The 12533-nt window shown below is 40.9% G+C and overlaps 1 protein-coding gene across 1 annotated transcript in view; it reads right to left on the bottom strand.

Annotated features, from left to right (window-relative positions):
* BLMH (bleomycin hydrolase) overlaps positions 1-12533 on the bottom strand; it is a 47701-nt gene that overhangs the window by 22762 nt on the left and 12406 nt on the right. The gene's annotated exons all lie outside the window — the stretch shown is intronic.

Raw genomic sequence — 12533 nt, 5'->3', positions numbered from 1 at the left:
GAACAAGAATAACTTCTAGTGGAAGGGTTATGAGACCCTACCATAGTTTCTAATAATGTCACACCTTCAAGTTAGCATCATTACAATCCAAAGATATATTTTGTATTGTTTTCATCTTATAAAAAGACAAAAATAGAAGCATAGAGAAACACCTTGTATAAACAAGGTCACAGTATGGAAAAATATGACATGATGAGCCTATTCTTTCTCCACCCCATAGTACCCACTCTGATCCAATTTCATCACTCACTGCCTGCATTATTTGTATTACACATTTGTATACTCCATCACATTCCAGAGAAATGGATCTTGTATTTACTTAGTGTGCCTCTTTCATGCTAGATACTACGTGTCTGCTAGGTTCTCTTCATTCTCGTAACACTCACTCAAGGTATAATTTCCCTTCCCTTTTCTGTCCCCCAAGAGAGTGAGACAAAGAAATTAAGTAAGCTACTTAAGGTCACATAGCCAATAAGTGCCAGAACCATGATCTGAACAAAGGTCATACATTGTTTAAAAAACAAAACAAGTACCGCTCTATGGGTGGGTACAGCGTTTAAGAAAAGGGAACATTTACTGAATGTCTACTGTGTTGTACTATAATTTTTGAATACCACATCTCTGAATCTTCTCAGCAAAAGTAGATGTTATTCCTATTTTATAGATAAGGAAACCAACATTTAAGGAAATAAGTAACTTGACTGAAGTCAGAAAATTAATAAATGACAGAATTAGGAGTTGAACTCATCTGATTTCAGGGCTGTTTCCATACCACCATGAATCAAGCATTTATCACTGTAACTTTCTGGGTTTCATATAACTTATCTCCTCCAAAAGACCATAAACTTCCTTTTTTTTTAAACAATTTATTTATTTTTGCGAAAGAGAGAGAGAATGAGCGGGGGGGGGAGGGGCAGAGGGAGAAGCAGACTCCCTGCTGAGTAGGGAGCCCGGATGTGGGGCTCGATCCCAGGACCCTGGGATCATGACCTGAGCCGAAGGCAGTCACTTAACCAACTGAGCCACCCAGGCGCCCTCTTTTTTTTTTTTTAAAGATTTTATTTGTCAGAGAGAGAGAGAGCACAAGCAGGGGGAGCGGAAGGCAGAAGGAGGAGAAGCAGGCTCCCTGCTGAACAAGGAGCCCGATGAGGGACTCGATCCCAGGACCCTGGGGTCATGACCTGAGCTGAAGGCAGCCGCTTCACCAACTGAGCCTCTCAGGCACCTAAGACCATACACTTCTTAAGGCTAAGGACCGGGTCATGGATATTTTGTCTCTCCTATAGTACGCAGCACTAGATCTGATCTAGATATAATAGCTGATCTGAACACTGTTCCATTCTCCACATCATTAGAGGATGAATCATTTTAGAAGCACGTTTCTTCAGTCACTTCCTTATTCAAGATTCCATAATGCTTCCCTATTACCTCCCACAACAAATCTAAACTCCAGAACCTGATTATTCTTACTTTTTTACTAAAACATATATTCAATAAGTATGTAAAGTGTATTAATCTGAAATATACAGCTCAACTTTTTGCATACATACATACCCATGTGACTACCACTTAGATTAATATACAGAGTATTTCCAGGGCTCCAGAGGTTCCCTGGATCCTCTGCAATCAATAACCCACACCTCCCCCAAAGTAATTACCATTTTGACTTATGTAACCATTGATTAATTCTGCCTGTTCTTTAACTTCATATAAATGGACTCATACAGCATATTCTCTTTTGTATCTCATTCTTCTGTTGACAAAATGCCTGTGCGATCCAGCCATAGTGCTGTGGGTATTACTAATTCATTCTTTATTGCTGTGTAGTATTCCACTGTGTAAACAGATTACAGTTTATCTACTCTCCTGGTGATGAGACATATGAGTTATTTGCAGTTTGGGGTTATTGTGAATAAAACTGCTATGGACATTTTTACCCACACAGTTCTCAAGGGGGCTGAGGAATTGACATACTTGTCAGTATGAGAGGGAAAAAAAGTAAGAAAATTTCAGTTGTACTGCATTCCTCCCAATACCTGACATTCTATTTTTAATTTGTCATTTTGGTGGTTATGTAATTATATCTCACTGTGGTTTTAATGTGTCTTTCCCAGTTTTTAAAGGTTCCCTATAACTTTACCAGACCTATTTCCCATCATAGATCCCACACTCCAGTCAGGCTTGTCTGTGTCTCTCTTTACTGTCCACTGAATGCATTCAGTTCATTATCACCTTCATAATTTTGTTGTCTCCTCTGTTCCTGAGATCCCAATCCTACTCCCATACTTTACAGCTCAGTGCAGGATACCCCTCCCCTAGAAAGCTTTCACCAATTAATTATTCCAGCTCACACTAACTGTTCCCTTCTCTGAACACTTCCGGCATAAGAATTTATCATTTGATTCCACAGAGCCGTTTATGTTTCTTTAAGGTCTCCCCCCAACCCCCAGCTAGATTTAATCAGTAGGGACAGTAACTAGGTTTTAGACATATCCCAACAAGCCCTAGCAGAACCACATTAAAAACAGTTTTCTTAAATCAAAAGTTCTTCTCCAGTGACTTGTGTGAAATTTGAATTTAGGAGTTCAAACTGGGCTTCTGCTCTCTTTAAAAACATTCTGATGGTTGAGGATTTACTCACAGGTATAGGCAATGTTTTCCTACACTCCAACATCCAGAACTTGGTGGTAGTTAAGTCAAACACACCAGCTCCAGTCCATTTCTGACAAACAGATCATGGATTCACACCTGCCACAAGCTGATTATACAAGTAAATCATCATCTATCAATTCCATTTATAATTAAGGACATCTCTTTTTCCTCTAGTTAAGGGAAGAACAATGGCTCCCAAAGTAACACTGTTATTTTCTCATTTCATAGACTAGATACTTAAGACTTTGGAAAATTCTCTATTAGGATGAAGTAATCTCTGAACTCTGTCCTTCTAAATTTTAAGGTGTACTAAATATGGGTAAGATTAGGGTAGCCAATCCTACCTATATTGCAGTCATTCTTGGAAGCAGTGAAGCTATTTTATTTTTAAAATAATGTCCTACTAATCCTAAAAGCAGGCAAAAGGGAAAGCTCAGAGGACAAAACAAAGCTACAACCTATAAGAAACACCGCTCTTTCCCCTCCTCTTCTTGGACCACCTACTCTGGAGAACTCTGTTGTCCTTAAACTAAGAGAACCCACATTGTTCCCTCACTTTATGGTCCTTTCCCTTCAGAAATATCTGCTCCTGCCTTTGTTTTAGAGAAATCACCAGATAATCTATGCTTCTCTCATCCCCATCTACCACTTTCGCCCTGAAAGACCACTTAAAAAGCTTAGTTTTGGGTACTCCTGAGCTGTACCTGAGTGGTTGATTTCAGAAGCCAGAACTTTCTCCAGATTAACCTTGAGGGAAATTTATTAGCTACCCCAGTCCCTATCTGACTTCCTCACTCATCAGGGAACACACATGCGAGATCTCCTAATTCTAAGTCTGCATTTGTATTTCATCAGCAAAAACTGAAATTGCTATATATTTCCTTCTCTTCATTATCCCCACTGCATTCCAGGCCTCAAAAAGCCCTGGGACACACTGGAACCTGATACCACGGTTCAACCTTATGTTCTGAACCAAAGCTAGAAAGCAAACAACAGGACCCGACTATGACATTAGGCCAATAATTCAGGATAAAGAGCTTAATTCATGGGTTATTATAGAAAACAGAGCATGATTCTACTATCTTAACAGAAGTAGATTAATCAACAGAAGAGGTAATGCTTGCCTTTCCTTTTGTTATGTTCTGTTTTCCAAGAGAGAATGTTCCTTTACTTGGATTTACTACAAGGGCCTGAACAGCTGGTCCTTAAACCACCACTCTCTTAATGCTGTATCATTCTTAGGTTGGTTTCTAACACCAGAGGCAGGGCATCCTATTAGCAACTGTAACTGAGCTACTCTAACCATGGATTAATGAGCTGTTTGGGATTCACACGGATTAGAGAATCATTTGTATTTGTTCAGCACCAAGGTCACAAATGGCAACCTTAGGAATCTGTCATCATGAGGAGGACAGTCACTGGTAACTATGCTCAAGACAATGTCAATGAAAGTCTACATTTAGAACACGCTTAGACAAGGAAGGTTTTGTAAACTTAAATGATGGGCGTTTAAGTTTTTATTTTTTTTATTTTTTTTTATTTTTTTAGATTTTATTTATTCATTTGAGACACAGAGATACAGAGAGAGAGAGAGAAAGAGAGCATGAGCAGGGAGAGAGGCAGAGGCAGAGGGAGAGGGAGAGGGAGAAGCAGGCTCCCCGCTGAGCCAGGAACCCGATGTGGGGCTCAGTGTGGGGCTCGATGTGGGGCTCGATCCCAAGACCCTGGGATCATGACCTGAGCCGAAGGCAGACGCTTAACGGCTGAGCCACCCAGGCGCCCCTTAAGTTTTTATTTTAATTCCAGTTAATATACAGTGTTATATTAGTTTCAGGTGTACAATATAGTGATCCAACACTTCCATACATTATCCTGTGCTCATCATGACAAGTGCATGCCTTAATCCCCATCACCTATTTCACCCATCCCCCTCCTTTCTAGTAACCATCACATTGTTAAATGATGTGTACTACCAACTAGTATTTGTCACATGTGTATGGCCATACTGATCAGTGAGACCATTTTGATCAATTCTCAGTCAACCAAGGGTGGTTTATCCAGCTCTGCCAGGCAGTGGCCAATAAAAGGGAAAGGCTAGGGCCAGGCCCAGTGAAGTTTATGACAACTAGGTGAATTTGTTTACTTTTAAACACATTTTAAATATAAATATAAATGTTTTACACTATAATTTACATAGTACCTTATTGTCCATTTGGCTCTATCTAAAGAAAAAATGTTAAATAATTTCTTCCTTTCTCTCCAAAAATGCATTAGTGGAAATTCATTTTTACTATCTAAATGGATTCTATGGTGAATCCTTTTGCAAGACAAATGCTTATGCCCTAATGCATATGTTTTATAAATCTGTATTTTTATTAAAGATGTCTATAAGGCATGAATGAGGATAAGAGTGACATCTCTTTCTCTTGAATTTCAGTAAAACTATAATTTGAAACATGTTGCTTTGTTTTATATTACTTGTTTACTGGGATTATAAATTATCCAAAGTCATTCACATTTAGGTCAGTGTGTAACACTCTGGAAAGAATATTTGGTTCCAAGCCAACTAACAATAGTTAAATGAACTCCAACTTGAAAAAAAAAAACTTCCAAAGTATAATCTCCAGAAGCCCTGATACTATATCTTCTTGATAAGAGGCTCTGCTGTTCTAAAATAACATTCTCTGTTCTCGAAGGTACAAAATTGACAAGAGAGCTTTGGACAGCCAAGTCTGCTCTCTGGTGGTCAACCTGGGAGTGTCACCTGCTTCTCGCAAGATGCACTTGGCATTCAGGACAAAAGAAAGATACCAGACATTGAACACAAGTCATTACACACAACTGAATAAAGTAAGGCTATAACCGTATTACTCAGAATATAAGTACATATGAAAAACCACAATTAGTCCACGTGGGGAAATATATTTGTGACTTCAATTGAAATTATCCACTCCCCATCCCAGCACTTCTATCTTTCTCTCCTTTATTTTTCTCCATAGCACTTACCTTCTGACATATTATACTTTTTATATATTTTATTCATCTCTCTATTAGAAAGTAAACTATATGAAGGCAAGGATTCCTGTCTATATTGTTCACTGCTAAATCCCCAATGCCTAGCTAGACAGTACCAGGTATATGCATTAAAGAAATATTTACTGAATGAGATGACTCGTAATTGTGATTTTATATTAAACTTAGTACCGGAACCAACCTGACAAAAAGTGTTAAAACAGAGCCAAGGGAGTGGATTCAGGGAATATGGGCTTTCCAAAATGCTAGAAAGCCGAAGGCAGAAAGATCTATGTGTCAGTGACACCTGGGAACTGTTCTGCTTTTCTCTAACCTCCCAACCCAATAATTATGTGACCTCGCTGATTCTGAATACAGTTTAAAAAAACAACGATAACAACAAAATATCCAGGAGAATCCAATGTTTGTAATTATTCCCTTAAATATAGACTGTTAGAGAATGTTGTCTTAAAATTGTGACATGAGCCAAATATAAGAGGGCAGTGGTATGCCAAAAATTGATCTTGGTGAAGGACTCACTGAGATCCTTCCCTTGTACACTCTGGGGAGTAAAGGGAAGCTCTGTTGCCATATGTCCCATCTATATCTGCCTCTTGTGGCCAGCTGGCTTCTATGGTTTCATATCTTTGGCTAATGAAAATTACGTTTAAACTAACCTCAAAATGTGGATTTGTGGACCAACCTGCAATGTATCAGAAAAGCTGCAGTTGGGGTCAGAAAGGCCCAAGTCTTATTTGCAGTTTATATCCATTTTGTATTTATTGCCTATATTATTACCTATTATATGGCCTGTAAGTAGGCAGAATGTAAATTATAAAGAAGGGTTCCACCCCTCAAGTCTAATTTTATGAAAAAAGGTCCATTATAATTGGTCTCTAAAAATACTGTACCCAGGGAGATCTGCTCATTTTCAATGATTTGCTGAAGTCTAACATGGTGAATAATCAATAAAGGGAATGGAAAAAGAAAAAAGGACACAGAAAACATGAGGCATGGAACGTGTGAATCTCAATTTTAAAGACAAATGATGTGGGACTGAGTCAATTCCCATATCCCTGGCTCAAGGGGAGACAGACATCAAGTGGGAGGAGGAAGGGAGGATGCAAATGGTTGAGAGTCGGTCATGAATCCATACAAGGGTGAGAGCTTAAAGCTGCTACAGGCACACACGGAATGGGGGAAACCGTAGTAATGAGAAGGGTTAGAATGGAAAGGTGGTTCAAAGACAACCACCCAACTACTTGTAATGGAGCGAAACTGGCAGAGCCAAAAGACTTCAGTGCTTAGAACCACTACAGAAGTGACAGAATCTTGGAATCTTCATTTGTATTTACACCACTGGGTTGTTGAGACAGTGTACAATAAAGTCTAAAGCATTGCAGAAATATTAGTTGCTTCTGTTGTTACAAAAATGCACAGCTACAGTGCCCTTAAGAAATCATCTGCTCCAACTTAATGATCGAGGAATTAGGCTCAAAGGTAAAATGACCTATTGATCACAGAGTAGAAAGGCCATAGGATACAAAAGTGGTAAAAGAAAACAGCTGAACTTTGAAGAAAGTTCCATGTGGTGGGTAAATAAGCTAGTTTCAAGAGGGAAGGAGTAGGGACCTTGGTGACTGCGCATATGCAGAGAAGAGAAGACAGCTCTCTACTGCCTTCTAGTGGGGAGTGGAAGAAAGGCAACAATCTGTTAACAAAAAGGGGCATCTGGGTGGCGCAGTTGGTTAAGCATCCAATTCTCGGTTTCAGCTCAGGTCATGATCTCAGGACCCTGGGATCAAGCCCTGCATGGGGCTCTGCCTGCTTGAGACTCTCCCCCCTCCCCCTCCCGGGCCCCCCTCTCTTTCTCTAAAATAAATAAATAAATAAATAATAAAGAACACCCACCTGTGCCTGCAAAAGCAGGCAGAGGAAACACTTTCTGGAGGCATTAAATTTATTTTCAGGCAGGGAAAGACATTAAAAAGTATACTTAAAAGGTATATGCCCTTCTGTGATGTTAAATGAGCTCATATAGAGAGCTGATAACTAATATTCAAGTGATGATTTTTTTTTTAAAGATCTTATTCATTTGAGACAGAGATACAGAGAGAGAGAGAGAAAGAGAGAGCGCATGAGCAGGGAGAGAGGCAGAGAGAGAGGGAGAGGCAGGCTCCCCGTTGAGCCAGAAGCCCGATGCGGGGCTCGATCCCAGGACCCCAGGATCATGACCTGAGCCGAAGGCAGACGCTTAACCATCTGAGCCACCCAGGCGCCCCGTCAAAAGATGATTCGGAGGCTACTTCTAGAGTGGTGTTTGAATCAAAGAAATGCAGACTTTCCAGCTCCACCCAGACCTGAATCAATCTGCATTTTCACAAGCTCTCTAGTGAACGGGTGAGCACATTAAAGTTTGAAATCACTACTTCAGACCACATCTATTCTTTCCCTCCTCCAAAACCTTATTATTTATTATTTTTCTCATTTGCATTTGCTTGCCCTTTGCACACACTGGTTCCCTCACACTGCCCTAACTGCCAAAACACCTCCTCTCATATCTGCAAGACCTCCACCTCAAGGTACCATGACATCACCTGATGTCTCCTTCACCTCAGTGAGTCCTGAGAGCTTCACTTTGGAAATATATTCCAAAATGTATTTACTTCTCTCCATCCTCACCCTCACCACCTTGGTCCCAATCACGATAACCTTTCCGTGACCAGAAGAGCCTCCTAACTAGTCTCCCTACTTTCTCCCTACTTTCTGTTTTACTATCTATTCTCAAAACACTCAAAGGGATTTTTTTTTTTTTAACTGCCATGGTTACCTCATTTAGAATAAAATGCAAACTCATTACCCTGGCTTGCAGGACACATGTAAGCCAGTTCTCCTTTCCTCTAGGAGACCCATCCAACCACTCCCCCACCTTCTTTCCAAGCTCAAGCAACACTGCCTTCCTTTGTTCTTCAAAAATACCAAGCTTTCTCCCATCTTATGGCTTTTGCACTTACTGTCCGCTCTGTCTGGTATGCTCTGTATCCACATCTCTGCATGGCTGGCTTCTTGTTACTCATGTCTCAGCTCAAATTTGATCTCAGAAAGGCCTTTCCTGACCACCTCATCAATCACCGTATTATTTGTTCTTCAAAGTACGTATCATATTAGATAGTTTCTTGTTCATTTACTCGTGTATTGTCTCCCTCCCTCCACTAGTATGTAAAGTCCATGAGAGGAGGGACCATGTCTTGTCTTGGTCATCACCGTACTCCTAGCACTTAGAAATGCTTAATATTTAGTAGGTACTCCAATAATACTTGTGGAATTAATGAGTATCAACTTTTTTCCTTCTCTTCACTGCCAAGCTTCTTGAAACTGCCTTGCTTTTCTCGCCATGGTCTGACTCCTCTCCATCTAGCTCCTTCCCTTCCCCTTTCTATTGACACTGTTCTACACACCCCTATTCAGGAAATCAGCAGCCTTTTCTCCGTGCTTATATTCTCTGACCAGTCTGCAACATCTGACCCTGATGACCAGTGCCTACATCACAGCATAGTTCTGGCACTCACTTTTACGGAAATGGGTATTTTCCAGAATTCTTTACTCAGATCTGTTCTATCCCCCTGTAGGGAGCAAGATGGAGTCATTCATATCAAGCAGTGACTTACATCAAGCAGTGACATAAGCAGCCAAGGGTGTTGTAGCCAAAACCATTCCATAACTGGATCGCCAAATCCAGCACAGGCTGACACACAGAACTGATAGCAGAATCAGAGGAAGCCTGCAAAAGGCCCATGGCTGATTAACTCTAAAAATGGAGGATTTTTGCAGCAAACTGTCAGACCCTCCAGACGCTGACCCTTTCACATCTGACCAAATCAAAAAGGCAACTGCCATTGAGGCTCTGCCTGTTTTATCTCTGAACATAACAGACTCTCCGCTGCTTGAACATAACGAGTAGCACGCCCAGAGGTGACCCTAACCAGGCCAAGGCCTCATCTCAACTGCGTGCCCACCGACTGACTTCGCATTTGTTTACTCCTCACTCTTGTTGTATCTTGCTTGCTGTAGGACTTTGTATTGTGCTTTGCCTTGTGTGATGTGTATGAAGCCAAATTAAACATGCAGTGAAACGTCACTGAATTTGGAATCCTGAACCTACTTTACAATTATTTTAATCTTGCTTTATGATTGGATAAAGCTGACACTGTGGAAAGACACAACGCATACGTGTGTCTTCATAACATGCTCACAACACCTTCTATTCTCCCTCAGGGATTTAAATCACCCCCAAGGCTTCAGCCATTTGCACTATCATCACTATCAATTTTCTAGACCATTCCCTTTCCTGAGCTCCAGAATTGCTTCCATATGCTTGAAAGCCATTTCCAGTGGACAGTGCCTTGGGACTAGACACTTTAAAGCCAATGTTTCTCCTCTTCACAGGGGTCTCTGAAAATAGTTTCTCTGACTTGCGTGAACCCCAGCAGCATTCCCCCAGCTACCAGACTTAAAACCTTAACCTCACTTTTTTTTTTTTTTTTTAGATTTTATTTATTTATTTGTCAGAGAGAGAGACAGAGCACAAGCAGGGGGAGTGACAGGCAGAGGGAGAAGCAGGCTCCCCGCTGAGCAAGAAGCCCGATGCGGGACTCGATCCCAGGACCCTGGGATCATGACTTGAGCCGAAGGCAGTCGCTTAACCGACTGAGCCACTCAGGCACCCTTAACCTTACTCTTTAAAAAATCTTTCAATTTGAAAAAAATTTTTACACGCAATGTTACATTAGTTTCAGGTGTACAACACAGTGATTCAGGGCGCCTGGGTGGCTCAGTTGGTTAAGCGACTGCCTTCGGCTCAGGTCATGATCCTGGAGTCCCGGGATCGAGTCCCACATCGGGCTCCCTGCTCAGCGGGGCGTCTGCTTCTCCCTCTGACCCTCCCCCCTCTCATGCTCTCTCTATCTCACTCTCTCTCTCAAATAAATAAATAAAATCTTTAAACAAACAAACAAACAAAAAAAAACAACACAGTGATTCAACACCTCTATACATTAGGCTATTATGCTCAGCCAAGTATAGCTCCCACCTGTCACCACATATCGTTATTACCATACCATTGACTCTATTTCCTATGCTGTACTTTTTATTCCCATGTCTTATTCATTCCATGACTGGACGCCTGTACTTCCCACTCCCCCTCACCCATTCTGCCCATCCCCCCAACCCCCTCCCTCTGGTGAACATTAGTTTGTTGTCTATATTTATAGGTCTGATTCTCTTTCTTGTTTGTGTTTATTCATTTCCTTAACATTATTTTTTTTATTTTGTATTGTTATGTTAATCACCATACATTACATCATTAGTTTTTTGGGTTTTTTTTAAAGATTTTATTTATTTATTTGAGAGAGAGAATGAGATAGAGAGAGAGCATGAGAGGGGGTAGGGTCAGAGAGAGAAGTAGACTCCCTGCTGAGCAGGGCGCCCAATGCGGGACTCGATCCTGGGACTCCAGGATCATGACCTGAGCCGAAGGCAGTCGCTTAACCAACTGAGCCACCCAGGCGCCCTACATCATTAGTTTTTGATGTAGTGCTCCATGATTCATTGTTTGTGTATAACACCCAGTGCTCCATGCAGAGTGTGCCCTCTTTAATACCCATCACCAGGTTAACCCCTCTCCCCTCTAGAACCCTCAGTTTGTTTTTCAGAGTCCATCGTCTCTCATGGTTCGTCTCCCCCTCCGATTTCCCCCCCTTCATTCTTCCCCTTCCTTAACATTATTTTTAATGATGAATTCTTGGCAGATAAGCTGCCAAGTCACACAGCTTTTTCCTCTAAGAGCTCTCTCAACTTCTCCCCTCTTCTCCATTTCTATTGTCACCACCCTTGTTCAGGCCTAATCAGTGCCACCTGAACTACAACATCATAACTGGTCTCCCTAACTCTCCTTCCAGCTTCACCTAATTAATCTCCTAAAGTGCAGCTTTATTTCACATTACTCCTCCAAAATTTTCCTAACTGCTCATCTCCGACTAAATTAAACTCTCATCCTAACGTTCAAAACTCTTAGGATGTTATGTCCAACTTTCCACATTAGTCTAGCTTCAAACTTCAATGTGCCTCAGGATCACTAATTTAATGCAGATTACAGGGCCCATCCCCAGAGATTCAGATTCAGTATATTTTCAGTGGGACCCAGAAATTTGTATTTTTTGATAAGCTTTTGATGATTCCAATGCACATAGACTTCCAATTCCTTTTTGAGAAATACCATTCTAGCTCCTCCCTAAGATTCTAGGTAAACTAGCCTGCTCACTGCTCATCAAATCTGCCTTGGACATATCTAGAATGCTTTTCACTCCAAACTCACTTCATTCCAAAGCACATCTCAAATGCAACCTTCTCCAGGAAGCCTTTCTTGATCCCCCAAGGAAGATGTACCAATTCCATCTTTGGAATTAGATATGCTTGCATATCTAAGACATTTACTTTACTTCACTTTGTATTACATATTTTATTCCCCTACTAAATATAAGTTACTTAAAATGTATTCTCTGCAACTCCTCCCATATAACAGGCACTGAGAAATATTTGAATGAATGCTGTGGAGGTCCAGAATGCTTCACACAGTATGCCCCCTGGGTGCTACCATCAAAATAGAATCTTGGGCTAGTTGGATCCATGTCTGACTCAGCAAGCAATTTTGAACATTTTTTCAAGTCAAGAGTTGGGAGGATAAAAGTTTTTCATCTCCTTCAAGAAGAAGAAAACATGTTCCCAGGCTTTTGTTTTTCTTTTTATAATATCCACTAACTATGATAGAAGAAATGCAGGTTTATTTTCAAAACAATTCTGATCCTCAATGG

Source organism: Mirounga leonina, unplaced genomic scaffold (genome assembly GCF_011800145.1).
Source record: "Mirounga leonina isolate KUSES-001 unplaced genomic scaffold, KU_Mleo_1.0 Mir_200, whole genome shotgun sequence".
In the NCBI taxonomy this organism is placed as follows: Eukaryota; Metazoa; Chordata; class Mammalia; order Carnivora; family Phocidae; genus Mirounga; species Mirounga leonina.
Note: the sequence above shows the minus strand (reverse complement) of the source record. Positions and strands in the feature narration are given on the sequence as shown.